The sequence below is a fragment of the Mesoplodon densirostris genome, chromosome 12 (assembly GCF_025265405.1).
Source record: "Mesoplodon densirostris isolate mMesDen1 chromosome 12, mMesDen1 primary haplotype, whole genome shotgun sequence".
NCBI classification, from domain to species: Eukaryota; Metazoa; Chordata; class Mammalia; order Artiodactyla; family Ziphiidae; genus Mesoplodon; species Mesoplodon densirostris.
The window spans coordinates 48062788-48079425 of NC_082672.1; the positions used below are offsets into that span (position 1 = coordinate 48062788).

General features: G+C 38.8%; 1 protein-coding gene across 3 annotated transcripts in view; it reads left to right on the forward strand.

The window, feature by feature from the left end:
* LAMA4 (laminin subunit alpha 4) overlaps positions 1–16638 on the forward strand; it is a 142001-nt gene that overhangs the window by 12394 nt on the left and 112969 nt on the right. The window lies entirely within an intron of this gene.

Below are 16638 nucleotides of genomic sequence, written 5' to 3' on the forward strand. Positions count from 1 at the left end.
CTCTAGCCTCAGGTTTTGAAATGTTTTGCTTACTGTCTTAGTTTGCTAAGGCTGCCATAACGTTATACCACAGACTGGGAGATTTAAACAACAGAAATTTATTTTCTTACCTTTCTGGAGGCTAGAAGTCTGGAATCAAGGTGCCATCAGGCTTGGTTTCTGGTGAGAGCTCACTTCCTGGATTGTAGATGGCCACCTTCTCTGAGTCCTCACATGGCCTTTTTCCTGTGCACATGCAGAGAGAGAGAGAGAGATCTCATCCTCTTTTATAAAAACATCAGTTCTATCAGATTAAGGCCTTACCCTTACGATCTCATTTAACCTTTACTAGCCCCTTGTATGCCCTACCTCCAAATACACTCATATTAGGCGCAGAACTTCAACATATGAATTGGGATGGGGGAGGGGCGTTAACTGAGTTGGTAACACCTACCAAGGGAAGTGTGGTAAGCAGTAACTCTTTTTTTAATTAGGCAAAGTAATGTATAATAGCAAAAGAGAGCTTCTGGTAAAATAAGTAGTGTTATCACTCTGTATTAACCTCAGCCAAAAGCAAAAACAAACACAAAAATTCCACTAGCATTTCATTTTGATTGTACATTTTTATGAATTAATTTTTATTAGATATTTTGAAATATGAAGAATAGTACATTCAGCCCTATATTGCCACCTTGTATTCCTTAGGTGTCCAGGGACACTTGATTGATTAGCATTAATGTTTTTATTCTCTTATTTTAAAAAGGTACCTACTACCTCAGCAAGTTGCTTTGTAGGATATAAACAGGAATAGAATCCAGTCAAAGAGATAAAACAAGTAAACAATAGTGTAATACAACTAAATGTTATCAAAACTCTTAGAGGGTTTAGAAGGAATGTTCACTCCTGGTGGGAAGTTCACAAGTGAATTCATGGAAGAGGTGACATTTGAGTTGAATCTTTAAGATTGAGGAAAATTCAAGCTGAGGGGATAGGATAAGTAAAGTCAAAAGACACAGGGTTCTTCTAGAAAGGGATATAGTCCTAGTTGGTGGTACTGGATAACAGGGAGCCACTGAAGATTTCAGAGCAGAAAAGATGCTCAATGAGAATTCTTCATCAACATTAATCTGGACATGGGCTATTGGATGGAGGATGCAGTAGGCAGCAGAGAGCCTGGAATCAGGGTAACTTATATCATGTATTGGTAATTGTCCAGGAACGAGTAAGAAGAGTCTGGATTTAGATGGTGGCCACGGTCTGGAAAGGAGAAAGCAGACGCTGGGGTCATTGCAGAGATTCTATCAGATGATTTGCCCTGTTTTGGAGAGCAAGGATGACAGAGAAGTCAGAGGTGCTGCTTCTGTTTGTAGAAATGTATTACATCATGGGAAAAAATCTTGGGTTCAAAGACCTTTGAACACAAGACCTACTAAATCAGTGGCTTTCAAGCTGTGGCTTCATGGAAATGCCTTGCCTCGGGTATAACTTGGGGTGAGGGAGGCTGAGCAGCAAGAAGTGGGGGCTCTTCTTCCTTCAACCAGTGCATATTTTTAATCTGTTTTATAGATGAATTCTACATGAGATTTCCCTGGGAAAAAAGGAATTCTCTGCCCTACAGTGTTTGAGAACCATGATGCTGGAGGCTTCCGAGTTGATATTCTAAATCATGACAGGTCTCCAAAATATTGCCCCAAATCTCATTCAAATCAGTGCTTCCTAGGCAGTTTCTCAGTGTTACACATACCTGCCTCTGGGCCAGTGCATATTGCTGATTGCACAGAGCTGCTGGTGCTCTGAGCATCTCTGCTGTGGCTCCAAACACAAGCTAGAAATCACTGAACAATTGGTGCTCTCCTGAGAGATATTTTTATGCTTCCTGTTCCCTGTCTGAGGATATTTTTGGCCCTTTCCTAGGAAATTCCACTTTTGTCTCAGTTATTACCTGGGAGTGCTGAGGAAAAGGCAAAGGAGTTTTGGAAAGTTTTGGAGGGTGGTACTGGTTTGAACAGATAACCGGTATCTTTCAGTCCTCATAGGAACAATCAGATGTTTGCATGGTTCTTATTTTTCTAAACCAATGGTTTCATCATTATTAACATCATCTTATCCTAAACCTAAACAGTTATTCAGCTGCACTCGGACCTAAAAAGACAGCTCTTAGTCTTACTTTCCCCTCCCTCAACACAGGATTACACCCATCTTTGGTCCTTCATCTCCAAAGGCCAAAATGCTTCCACTATGAGTGTTATGTCTATCAAAAGGGAGAAAATAAACATTTAAAACCATATTTGATTTTTTTTATTTGAATGAAAAAAGTGACACCTTGAGCATTTCACAGTGTCATTAAGGCAAGTTGCCACTTATTTTATTTTGCTTTATGACATATATTCAGAACACTGAGAGAGAACTGATCTTCTGATAAATTAGGAAAGCCTCCTATATATCTCAACCCAAGTTTAAAGAGCACAGCTTTCAAAAAGCTCTTGACATTGGACAAATGTTATTTACAACTGAAAAATATTGGAATTTCCAATGACTACTAACTCAGTTGAAAAACAATGTTAATACTTTAAAGCTTCCATGAGGGGATATGGGGATATATGTATACACATAGCTGACTCACTTTGTTATACAGCAGCAACTAACACAACAATGTAAAGCAATAAAGATGTTAAAAAAAAGTAAATTTTAATTTTAAAAAAGTTAAATAAATAAATAAAAATAAAGCTTCCGTGATTTACAAGGTATATTCATACATATTTCCACCTTTATTCCTTTCAACTATATTACAAACCAGGCAGGCCACTGGTTATTAATCTAATTTATATAAATGTGGAGATGTTAAATACTTTGCCCAAAGTTTCATAGCATGGAACCAGTATGAAACAGCAGGCAGCTTTATAGAATTCTAGACTATTAGGATGGGAAGAGCCTAGAAAGCATCGTGCCACTAATATCATTGAAAGAGGAGGAAACTGGAGCCAGAAGTTAAGTCACTTCCTCAAGGTCCCACGGCAAGTTTCTAGAACTGGAACCAGCCAAGTGTCCTGACTCTTAGAGCAGTCCTCTTGTCCTACTGAATCACAGCATGGATGCCATCACCAGGATAAATAATAGGGGTGAGGAACACCTGGTGATCTGTGTGTTGGGATATTAAACAAGTTGGATCAGAAAAGAGCATATCCATGTTTACCTTCCTGTTATGACTTATGTCACCATCTGTGCCTTAGTCCTAAATAATTTAACTATTAAAATATTAATTCTCTTGGCCTTTTGGTCAGTATATTTATCCCAATTTTGAATTTAATTTATAACCACACTATTCATACCTCTTCTTTCATTTCAAGGATTTTTGCTTTGTCCCCATATGGCTATTGACCCCTTAAGTTATGCTTTCAGCACCCATACTTAAAAAGAAAGCTTTCAAGTGCACTAAGATTTCAGAATTTCCGGTTAGAGTTTCCTGATGGTCATATAAAAATAAACAATACATCCTGGATCTTAAAAGGAAGAAAGAAAATAAGATCAATTTCAAAAATGAACAATGACACTTCTGTTTTAAAACAATTGAAGAACTAAGTTTAAAAATTCCCAGACCATATTATGTCTGCTTTTCCCCCTGCACAGTCATCATTCAGGTTTCCACATGACTGTAAGAAACTTCCCTATCATGTAGCAAAACAATTATAACGTGAGAAATTAATGAGGAAAATTAAATGTGTGCTGACACCAAAGTGGTCTACTCTGGCAGTTGTACCCCGTTGTGACTGTCCCAACCTGCTTTAAAACAGTTCTGAGTTTCAGCATCTCCATTTTTATTTGTGGAGCTTTTTCACTGCTGATTTCAAAGCCAAGTCACCCTACTCTTCTAACAGCAAGTTTCTCAAAGGCAATCTACCAATTCCCAGCAGAACTGTAGTTAGTAAAATCCAGGGACTGCGCCAGGAGTAGCATCTGCTTAGATGTGCCCTGAGTCTAAAAGAGGATAAGAAATAAGGAAGATTTCAGGGGTTGGGGCAGCCCGCTGTGGTCAGCAAAATAAGAAGGTCTTTGGGAGGCAGAAGAGTTCTAATCTGCTGAGCACTCAGTGGTTCACTTTCAAAATGGCAGGCACTATCATCCCTTGTTCTCTCCCCTGGTCTTGATGTGAAAAGGATGCTCAGTATGGTGAAAGTAATACCATATTTAAGGAAATATAAATATCTTTGTAAGATCAGAGTAATAATCTTTTGGGGGAAGGATAATACTCTTTGTAACGGGCTTAAAATCTGTTTTTTTAAAGGGCTGGGCTCTTCCTACTCTCAAACAGTATTGGTGATTATTTTGGCAGGTGAAGCACATTTTCCTTGTGACCTGTGTTTTTGGACCTGCAATATATCAAAATGTTCAGTGGAAATAAGCATTCTGTTGTTTTCTTTTCTGCAGAATATCTTTTTATCTGCTCTTCCATTCAGTTGTTTTGAAAGCTAACAAGTGTTGGACCCTTGTTTTAATTTTAAGACATTATATCATCATCTCAGATTATCTAAACTGCTTTGATTTTCCTTTGATTACAATCTCTCTTTTTGTAATCTGCTAACATAAATTCATCTAGAAAATGTGCTTTCTCCTCAAAGTCATGAGTCACCATGGATTTCCTTGGAACATAGTTCACATCGTCTAGGAAATTTACAAACTTTTTTTCTTTATATGCTATTCACTTTTTTTTAAACATATTTATTGAAGTATAATTGCTTTACAGTGGGGTGTTAGTTTCTGCTGTATAACAAAGTGAATCAGCTATACATATACATATATCCCCATATCTCCTCTCTCTTGTGTCTCCCTCCCACCCTCCCTATCCCACCCCTCTAGGTGGTCACAAAGCACCGAGCTGATCTCCCTGTGCTATGCGGCTGCTTCCCACTAGCTATCTATTTTATATTTGGTAGTGTATATATGTCCATGTGACTCTCTCACTTCGTCCCAGCTTACCCTTCCCCCTCCCCATGTCCTCAAGTCCTTTCTCTACGTCTGCATCTTTATTCCTGTCCTGTCACTAGGTTCTTCAGAACCGTTTTTTTTTTTTTTTTTTAGATTCCATATATATATGTTAGCATACGGTATTTTTCTCTTTCTGACTTACTTCATTCTATGACAGACTCTAGGTCTATCCACCTCGCTACAAATAACTCAATTTCATTCCTTTTTATGGCTGAGCAATATTGCATTGTATATATGTTCCACATCTTCTTTATCTATTCATCTGTCGATGGACACTTAGGTTGCTTCCATGTCCTGGCTATTGTAAATAGAGCTGCAATGAACATTGTGGTACATGACTCTTTTTGAATTATGGTTTTCTCAGGGTGTATGCACAGTAGTGGGACTGCTGGGTCATATAGTAGTTCTATTTTTAGTTTTTTAAGGAACCTCCATACTGTTCTCTATAATGACTCTATCAATTTACATTCCCACCAACAGTGAAAGAGGGTTCCCTTTTCTCCACACCCTCTCCAGCATTTATTGTTTGTAGATTTTTTGAGGATCGCCATTCTGACTGGTGTGAGGTGATACCTCTTTATAGTTTTGATTTGCATTTCTCTAATGATTAGTGATATTGAGCATCCTTTCATGTGTTTGTTGGTAATGTGTATATCTTCTTTGGAGAAATGCCTATTTAGGTCTTCTACCCATTTTAGGATTGGGTTGTTTGTTTTTTTGATATTGAGCTGCATGAGCTGCTTGTAAATTTTGGAGATTAATCCTTTGTCAGTTGCTTCATTTGCAAACAGTTTCTCCCATTCTGAGTGTTGTCTTTTCATCTTGTTTATGGTTTCCTTTGCTGTGCAAAAGATTTGAAGTTTCATTAGGTCTCATTTGTTTATTTTTATTTCCATTTCTCTAGGAGGTGGGTCAAAAAGGATCTTGCTGTGATTGACGTCATAGAGTGTTCTGCCTATGTTTTCCTCTAAGAGTTGGATAGTGTCTGGCCTTACATTTAGGTCTTTAATCCATTTTGAGTTTATTTTTGTGTATGGTGTTAGGGAGTATTCTAATTTCATTCTTTTACATGTAGCTGTCCAGTTTCCCCAGCACCACTTGTTGAAGAGGCTGTCTTTTCTCCATTGTATATCTTGCCTCCTTTATCAAAGCTAAGGTGACCACATGTGCATGGGTTTATCTCTGGGCTTTCTATCCTGTTCCATTGATTTATATTTCTGTGTTTGTTCCAGTACCATACTGTCTTGATTACTGTAGCTTTGTAGTATAGCCTGAAGTCTGGGAGCCTGATTCCTCCAGCTCCATTTTTCTTTCTCAAGATTGCTTTGGCTATTCCAGTGTCTTTTGTGTTTCCATACAAATTGTGAATTTTTTTGTTCTAGCTCTGTGAAAAATGCCACTGGTAGTTTGATAGGGATTGCATTGAATCTGTAGGTTGCTTTGGGTAGCATAATCATTTTCACAATGTTGATTCTTCCAATCCAAGAACATGGTATTTCTCTCCATCTGTTTGTATCACCTTTCTTTCATCAGTGTCTTACAGTTTTCTGAGTACAGGTCTTTTGTCTCCTTAGGTAGGTTTATTCCTAGGTATTTTATTCTTTTTGTTGCAATGGTAAATGGGAGTGTTTCCTTAATTTCTCTTTCAGATTTTTCATCACTGGTGTATAGGAATGCAAGAGATTTCGGTGCATGAATTTTGTATCCTGCTACTTTACCAAGTTCATTGATTAGCTCTAGTAGTTTTCTGGTAGCATGTTTAGGATTCTCTATATATAGTATCATGTCATCTCCAAACGGTGACAGCTTTACTTCTTTTCTGCTTTGGATTCCTTTTATTTCTTTTTCTTCTCTGATTGCTGTGGCTAAAACTTCCAAAACTATGTTGAATAATAGTGGTGAGAGTGGACAACCTTGTATTTTTCCTTAACTTAGAGGAGATGGTTTCAGTTTTTCACCATTGAGAACGATGTTGGCTGTGGGTTTGTCATATATGGCCTTTATTATTTTGAGGTAAGTTCCCTCTATGCCTACTTTCTGGACAGTTTTTATCATACATGGGTGTTGAATTTTGTTGAAAGCTTTTTCTGCATCTATTGAGATGCTCATATGGTTTTTCTCCTTCAGTTTGTTAATTTGGTTTATCACATTGATTGATTTGCATATATTGAAGAATTCTTGCATTCCTGGGGTAAATGCCACTTGATCATGGTGTATGATCCTTTTAATGTGCTGTTGGATTCTGTTTGCTAGTATTTTGTTGAGGATTTTTGTATGTATATTCATCAGTGATATTGGCCTGTAGTTTTCTTTCTTTGTGACATCTTTGTCTGGTTTTGGTATCAGGGTGTTGGTGGCCTCATAGAATGAGTTTGAGAGTGTTCCTCCCTCTGCTATATTTTGGAAGAGTTTGAGAAGGATAGGTGTTAGCTCTTCTCTAAATGTTTGATAGAATTCGCCTGTGAAGCCGTCTGGTCCTGGGCTTTTGTTTGTTGGAAGTTTAACCACAGTTTCAATTTCAGTGCTTGTGATTAGTCTGTTTATATTTTCTATTTCTTCCTGGTTCAGTCTCGGAAGGTTGTGCTTTTCTAAGAATTTGTCCATTTCTTCCAGGTTGTCCATTTTATTGACATATAGTTGCTTGCAGTAATCTCTCATGATCCTTTGTATTTCTACAGTGTCAACTGTTACTTCTCCTTTTTCATTTCTAATTCTATTGATTTGAGTCTTCTCCCTTTTTTTCTTGATGAGTCTGGCTAATGGCTTATCAATTTTGTTTATCTGCTCAAAGAACCAGCTTTTAGTTTACTGATCTTTGCTATTGTTTCCTTCATTTCTTTTTCATTTATTTCTGATCTGATTCTTATGATTTCTTTCCTTCTGCTAACTTTGGGCTTTTCTTTGTTCTTCTTTCTCTAATTGCTTTAGGTGTAAGGTTAGGTTATTTATTTGAGATGTTTCTTGTTTCTTAAGGTAGGATTGTATTGCTATAAACTTCCCTCTTAGAACTGCTTTTGCTGCATCCCATAGGTTTTGGGTCATGATATTTTCATTGTCATTTGTTTCTAGGCATTTTAAAATTTCCTCTTTGATTTCTTTAGTGATCTCTTGGTTATTTAGTAGTGTACTGTTTAGCCTTCATGTGTTTGTATTTTTTACAGATTTTTTCCTGTAATTGATATCATAGCATTGTGGTTGGAAAAGATACTTGACACGATTTCAATTTTCTTAAATTTACCAAGGCTTGATTTGTGACCCAAGATATGATCTATCCTGGAGAATGTTTCATGAGCACTTGAGAAGAAAGTGTATTCTGTTGTTTCTGGATGGAATGTCCTATAAATATCAATTAAGTCCTTTTTTAAAAAGGAGAAAAAAACTGAAAAAGCAGTTGAAACTTTAAACGAGGATAGATTTTTGCTCTATTTCAGCTGTTCAGTGACTGTGCTATTGACAGTAGCGTATTAAAAACCAAGTGCACCAGGTTCTTGCTTTAATTATTGATAGATTCTCAGTCAATTCAATCAATCTTGTAGCTACCGAGAGAGCCACACAACCAAGTATTCCTATTACCATTCTTTTGCTCATCTCACTTTGGGTAAAATGCATTAGCAGAATGAAAGAGGATAAAAACAATATTCTCTTCTTACAGTTGAATGGAATTATCCCTATGCATAATTTATAACTTGGAAATTATTGTCAATTCCAAACTCCTAACTTTCAAGCCACATGACAGTCCCTTATGGGATCCTGGTGACCAAAAGAACTAATGAGGCTTCTAGGCATACCTAACACTTAGTTCAGGGATTAGGGCATGCCTCCAGTATTATCTACAATATGGAGACAGAGTGGTATCTCCGTGTTAGTATACTGTAAGCCAGAATGTTGCTGAAGATGTCACATGAGTTTAGTCGCTGATATTAAACTAATCCTTCCAAAGAAGATCACAGAAAGTAGGAAAAAAGTCAGTCCATCTGGTGCTTTTTATTGAAGTAGATTACAGGGCGAGGGGGAGGATGCCTAGTTTGAGCAATAAAACAAAAGGAATATAAGTTTGAGCCTCTCTGCCTTATGGGAAGTGACTAAAAAATGCCCTATGTTTTCCAGCCTTTAGGCTTCAGCCTTCTCCTTTAAGAAAACCGTGCAAAAATGCCACCTCTTCTTTTTTTTTTTTTTTTTTTCGGTTCGCGGGCCTCTCACTGTTGTGGCCTCTCCCGTTGCGGAGCACAGGCTCCGGACGCACAGGCTCAGCGGCCATGGCTCACGGGCCCAGCCGCTCCGTGGCATGTGGGATCTTCCCAGACCGGGGCACGAACCCACGTCCCCTGCATCGGCAGGCGGACTCTCAACCACTGCGCCACCAGGGAAGCCCAAAAATGCCACCTCTTCTGAAGAACCATTCTTGATCCATCCCCCACCCCCATGTTAAAAGTAATTTCCCCTTCCTCTTTACTCTCTCAGCATTTCTCTGTACCTCTCCTATACTATGATTCTTAGCACTTTCTACCATATATTATAGTAAGTTACATATGCACTTTAAATGCCCCCACTAAACTCCTGGAGGCCAGCAGTGTCCATGATTCATCTTCTGATTCCCCAAATTGACTGGCCAAGTACCTTCAGTATAATAGTTGCTCAAGAAAATAGTTTATGCATTCCTTATTTGTTGAATGCCTGCTTTGTGCCACACCCTAAACTGGGCCCTGGGTAAACAGTGCTACATGAAACAGAGAGACAGAATGAAATACCATACCAAATACTGAAAGCCAAAACGGTGCTGAGTTTTCTGTTTGTGGCATGTGTCCATTCTGACAGAATCCTGTCATATACCTCTGATGAACAAATCAGCATTCAGCCTGACATCAATAATGAACCATGACATCCCTAGGCTGTTCATTCCAGGAGCTCTGTGCTACGGGCGAGAATGCCTTTTAAGCTAAAAGCTTTGTCTTTCCCACTGTATATGGAAAAATTGACTATGCACTTTCATGGAGAAGGTCTAGCTAAGAAATGTTTATATTGGACCAAGCCCCATCTCTAAATCTGGGCTTGTTGCTGAATGGTATTTTGTTTCCTTGGATCAGGGAAGGGGTTTGGAAACATCTGTAACTAAAGTATTGTTTTAAAAGCAGCACAATTTTTCCCCCTCAAATTACAGATAACAAAATCACTTTAAATCAAACATTCTCAGCCTTCCTCATCCATTTCCTTTCATAAATGTGTATTATTTTGATGGCATTAAAAACAGCAGTGCAGAGAATAGATCTATAGCACTTGAGGCACTGCCGTCTCCTTTGCAGTCATTTTCTTTTCACTTTGTGTACTTTACCTTCACTTTTATAAACGTGCTTTAACACAGTAAGTATCTGGATCAAAACAGTAATTTGGGGGCAAAATTTAAAAGCTATAAACAGATAATATCAGGTTGTAAAGTGATTCTGAAACTACCCTTCAAATTTTTTACTAAAAGGAAAATGTGCAGGTTATTTATGCCATTTATCAATGTAAAATTGAATGAAATAAAGATTTAAATAGTATTTTACCAAAATAAAATTTTAGGGGAGGGAAGTTAGGTAGGAAAATTTTAGGAAACAATCCCAAATAACATGAAAAGAATGGAAATTCTGTACCAACTTTGAATCTCATTCATCTTCTAAAAATAATAGAACTTAGGAACAGTTCATGATATTGTAGTTAAAATTTTGTTCGTATAGATTTACCACTTGTTGGAAAAGTTTTTTTGTTATTGTTCTGTTTTAATTAGCTCCCCAAATTGAGGAGCTAAATGTTCAGGATGGTAACTCATTTGCGTTGCTTTCTGTAAGCAGTTTGTGTTTGATATATTTGTTTATTTATGAACTGTTTGAAAATGGCCCTGTCATCAGAGACCCTGAACAGACCACCACTCTGAAATACTTCAGTCGTGGCCTGAAGATTCATTCTCCTGAGCCTTTTAGGTGCTTGACACATTGTAGAGATGTAAAATATTTGTTTAATGAATTCTACTGCTCCCATTTTACAAATAAGAACACTTGGGGTAAGAGCTAACTGTCATTTGCCTCATAAAATTTGTCTTATAAAATATATCAAAGGCAGCGTGTAGGGTCAACTTACAATCCAAGTTTTGAACCAGTCACAAACCCTCTGTGGGATCTAGCCTCTCTCAGTGTTGAAGGGCGATGGTGTTAGTTTCATGGCCCAGTCAAAATTGTAGTGATGGTATTTTATTAGTACAATTTATAGGTCATAGTTTTCCTGTTAGGTGGGTCAAGCTGTCATACATTCTGCTCAACCAGACACCTGCTTCTTATTCATAAGGGAAACACCTGCATAACCGCTGGTGTATGTTACACAAAGGGGCATCCTTTCCCAAGGCCCACTGTCAGATCCCTCAAATGAAACAAAGGAGGTGTCAGGGGTACAGCTGGATGTCATACAACCAGCTTCTAACAAGAGTTGACTTCTCTAATAAGTCATTACATTATTTGCTTCACAGTCTATTTCTATCTGCACTAAATAGAAACTGCTAAAAATTGAAACATCAGCTATAAATTATATTTAAATTACAAATAATTGCCATATGCCAAATCTAGTAATTACAGAGGGCCGACGGACAAGGTTTCCTATCTCAGCTGAGCCATACAGAGCAAACCTGAGCAAGATTTAAAAAGTGTTCTCCCCCCTCACCTGCCCCCACTTCTCCATCCCATCCCACCCCACTCCCTCACCCTCGTGCCTGGGGAGTGGTAGTCAGAACTCTGGATGATGATGGCACTCACCTGTGAAATAAGGGAGATGGTACTACTGGAATAACTTTAATGAGATTCTTGATAAATCTGATAACCATGAGCAGAGTTGACTTTTATCCCAGATAAGCCTAGGAAAGGCAGAAGTGGACAGAACAGCCCCCACCATTCTTAACATCACTTTCTTCATCATCATCAAGAAGTGTGGTTTAGTGGAAGGTGCACTAAGGGTGGCATTAACTTGCTCTATGTACGTGACTTTAGATGAGTCCCTTACTTTTCTCGGTTGCAGTTTTCCAAACTTTAAATAAGAGGTTAGATGAAGGAACAACTAAGATCCTTGGCAGCTCTGGAATCCTGTGATTATATAATACCGATGTATGTACAGTGCCACACATTCACTACATATTCATTAAGCACCTGCTGTGCAAGGCACTGAGGATACAGTGACAAAACAGACAAATCCAGATTCTGTTCTCTGGGAGCTAAGTCTTCTGAGGAAGAAAGACAATGAACCAGTAACTTCAGGGGTCATTGCTGAGCTGTGTCCCATAAAGAAAGACTTACAGCTTACTGAAAAGCTACCCGTTAAAACAGATAACCCTGGCACAGACACGTCCAAAAGGAAGGGAGGAAACTAATAGCTATTGAACCCCTTCTCTACCCTTCCATTGGACTTTAACTGCACAATATTAGTTGATACTCACAACCACTCTAAGAGATAATATGGTGATCACTCCCATTTTTTTCAGAAAGAGAAACTGACACCTAGCGTTAAATAAGCCAGGCCAGGTTACCCAGTAGTAGAACTGGAACTAGAACCAAGACCTCATGCTTTCCACTGCTCCCAGTTGTCTCCAGAGGATGCAACTATAGGGAATTATGGCACCTGTAAGAAACAGACTGTAGTGCACCACATCAATGCACATAGGAGATAAAACAGTGATGTCCAGAAGCTGGGGGTATCCTCAATGGAAGCATATATGGAGAAGAAATTGATTCATTCACTCAACAAATATGTACAAAACTGAATGGCTGCCAGCTATATGGTTAACAAATGGGGACTTGAACATGGATATACATGTGTGCACTTCTTAAAATGCCAAAGAATAGATTTTCAACATATTCTGAAAATTTTGGGTGCAAATTCTAAAGAAAAATTACCTAGAGAGATATGCTACAGAGTTGGGGGCAGCGGCGGGGGGGGAGGATTTGTAAGCTGTTGGAAGAATAAGGGATAAAAAGAGGGACAGAGAGAATACATTCGAAAAGAAAATTTCCCCCTACCTATGAAATGCTCTTAATCTTCTTGATTTAACAATTAACTGACTGCAATTATACTGAGAAACCTATCAAAACTGATACTTGAAAGGGATCCCACCTTTGAATACAAACTCATTATCTATTTAGATTCCCTAAAAATATGCTCCATCAACTGAACAGGGGAAATATGTCACTTTCCCCAGATTGTTATAAATTATGAAAGAAGAGTCCAAATATGTGAAGTGCAATCCATCTTTAGATGGTGCAGCTTCAGCCTCCAGATGAATAGAAGTCAATTTGCTAGCTCTCCTCAGTCCATTACTGGCTATTCCAAACATATTTCTTGCAAGAAGCACTTATATCCATGTTCTTTCCTGACTGTGGCCCCTAATGGACCCACTTAAAAATCTGTTATAATCCCCAAATTAATATTTAGGATGATTACAACTAAAAAAGACCTTTACACTTCAACAGAGAATTGTTATCTCCCAAGAGTTGATTAAATGTATATGAAATGTAAAGCTGAGTTCAGGATGTTGGAGGAGATCATGGGTGTGGTTATGGTTTTGCCTGTTTTCAGAGGCTTATGCCTGAGGAAGGCTGAAGAACAGGGCTCTCTAAGGAGGCAAAAAACGTGAATGAGATGCACTGCTCTCCACCAACAAAGCAAGGAGTGGGGCCACAAGGAAGATGTGACTTAAAAACAGCTGGATATAGATAAACAACACGGTCCTACTATATAGCACAGGGAATTATATTTAATACCCTGTAAACCATAATGGAAAAGAATATGAAAAAGCATACATATATGTGTGTGTATGTATTTATAACTGAATCACTTTGCTGTACATCAGAAACACAACATTGTAAATCAACTCTACTTCCAAAACAAAATTACTGGATATAAATAATCCTAAACTTTTAGCCGCGTTCTAGCTCAATCCACACAGTCACAGTAATTTCTGGTATCACATTTAATGATTTTCTAACAAAATCTGACTTTGCTTCTGTTTTAGTGTTCGAAACCATCCTAATTAGTAAATTAACATTTTTTAATGAGCCTACAAAGATTTGGTAAAGGCAAGTTGATTATTTGAAAGCGGCCTTGGTCTGGACTGTCTGAGAAAGTCAATCAGATGTCATTTTCTACATCTACTTCAAATGGGGACCATTTGAACCATCCCCAGATAAAGAGCTAGCAGGTCAATTATTTCATATTGCTGCTTGAGTACCTTCTCCTGCCACACCCCTGGGAATGAGGGTGTGCTGCTTACTCTCCACTTGCCCACTTATATTCCCCCCAGACCCTGGCTGTGCCTGCCTACCCACCTTGCTCTGCCTCCAGAGGCAGACCCCTGAAGACTCCTCACTCAGGCTCCCCTGCTGAGTCACAAAGCAGAGCAGAGAGGTGGGGCAGTTCTGCCCTGCTCCCTCCCTGCCTCACCACTGCCTCTTGGGCAGAAGCTGTGACTCCCCACGCCTGCAGGTCCAACGGCAGCCTCTCCTTCACAGCTCTGGCCTCTCTGTAAGAGGCCAGAGTAAGACCTTTCTTTGTTCCTTGGGCCCTAGGGGTGCTAGGCCTCTGTTCCCATGGCCTCTCCATTCCTTGCTGCATTAACCTCCCCACGCGTCTGTAAACCATCCATCCATTCTCATGTCTTCCTTCTCTTCACTTGAATCCTCTAAAGTGAATTCTGTTTCCTACTGGGCCCCTGACTGACGGATTGACTAAATCAATGACAAGCCCTCTTTCAAAATGCATGGCTTTTTCCATTTCCTTTCTAGTGGGGGAACACTTTCCAAAAGTACCTGCTGCAATTAGCTGTTGTAATTTACTAATTATTTTAGTTTCATGTAAAGGAATAATGGAGAAGAGAATATACCCCCCAAAAACTAACCAAGTATAAGAACATAATCTTAAATTCCGTAAGTCAGCTTCATTTCGTTTGAATCATTGCACAGTCTTTTCCCATTCCCCTTTTTCAGCTCCAGGCCAGCTGGAGAGAGCAACCTTTAGCCGAGTTTATGGGTCATTCTGCCATGTTCTGCCAGTTTAAAGCCAGAGATGCTTGGGGTTCCCACTATTGGCTGTCTTGGTCCCTGAGGAGGCAGGAGTCTGAGTTTGGACTCCAACTCCCCTCTTAGAACAGAAAACTAGCCTGTAAACCATCTCACATGGATTTTAACATTTTAGTTTCTCAGTCATTGGAAAATGGGAGTATTGTGCACTATTTTGAGACTCTTTTACCTCTGCCTTAAATTAGTAAGCCCCAACTAGAATAAATAAGCACCCTAAAAGTCCTCCAGATCGCACAGGTAGCCTAGGACACAGAGCTTTACTGACAGAATAAATTAAGTAGTGGAAATCAAATTAAGCAGTCATTTGAACATTTTAGAAGAACCTAAAGCTGGCGTATGTTTTAACTGAGACACGTATACAGACACGTGAAAGGCTTCCATGTGGGATGAGGTAGCTACTAGCTGTACGATGAAAAACAAAGGAAGAACAAATTAAGTAAGGAATGTTCCTCTGCTTATTTTTTTTAACTGTGTGTAATGATAATCGTACATAAAATGAATAACAAGGAAGTTAGGGAAATTATACACAAGCAGCTGAATCTATTGTCATGACCACATTAGTCACTTCCTAGAGATGATGTTTTAGAGACCTTACCAGGTCTAGACATGGAAATCCAATAGCCAGCCAACCTATGTGGGATCTTTTGTCTTTCTTTCTCTCCTTCCTTCCTCCCTCCCCTCCCCTCCTTCCTTCCTCCCTTTCTTTCATTTTTTCTTTCTTTCTCTTTCTTTCTTTCTTTCCTTCTTTCTTTCTTCCTTTCTTTCTTTTCTTCTCTTTCTTTCTTTTTCTTTCTTTCTCATGAGCATTTGTATCCCCTCCATGTATCTTAAGAAATAAAATATTGCCAATATAGTTAAGCCCATATATCCTCAATCTCATTCCTCTCCTTTACCCTTAAATTGCCTGATTTCTTAGGTTCCCATTTATTTCTTTTACTTTTCTCTATATGCATGCAGCCCTACACAGTGTATAACACAAAATTATTTTGCATGTTTTAAAATACAATATAAATATCGTACTGTTCCTATACTGCAGCTTGCTTTTTTCCTTAATATTATTTTTTAAAGATCATTCATGATTGGAGATCTTCCCTTGTGAGATTTGCCAAATTTCTCTCCAAAGTTTTACATGATTTTCCCTCTCTTGGTTCGTTCTTTCCAGGTTCCAATCCATTTTTTCAGCTAACATATTTTCAGCATCTACTTGCTATTTGTTAATCACTCTGATAGGTGATAAGGATACAAAGATGAATAAGACACTCCCTGTTCTCAAGGAGCTCACAGTGATTTCAGGGAGGCTGGAGTGTAGATTAAAACTTGCAATAGCATGTTCCATGTGCTCAAATGAGGTGTGTGCAGAGTGCCACGTGAACGCAGAGGAAGAGCAACTGAGTCTGAGACCGAGGAAAGGATTCATAGGTGATGGTGAGGAGAAAGGCACCCCAAGACCCTTTGCGCAGTACATGCAGAGTCAAGCTGGTCAAGCGAATGGTATGTTGGGGGAGGAGGGAAACATATAGTTTAATTAGAGCAGAGGGAGCTGAGATTGAACCTGAAGAGATAGTTAGGATTTTACTGTGAAATAGGA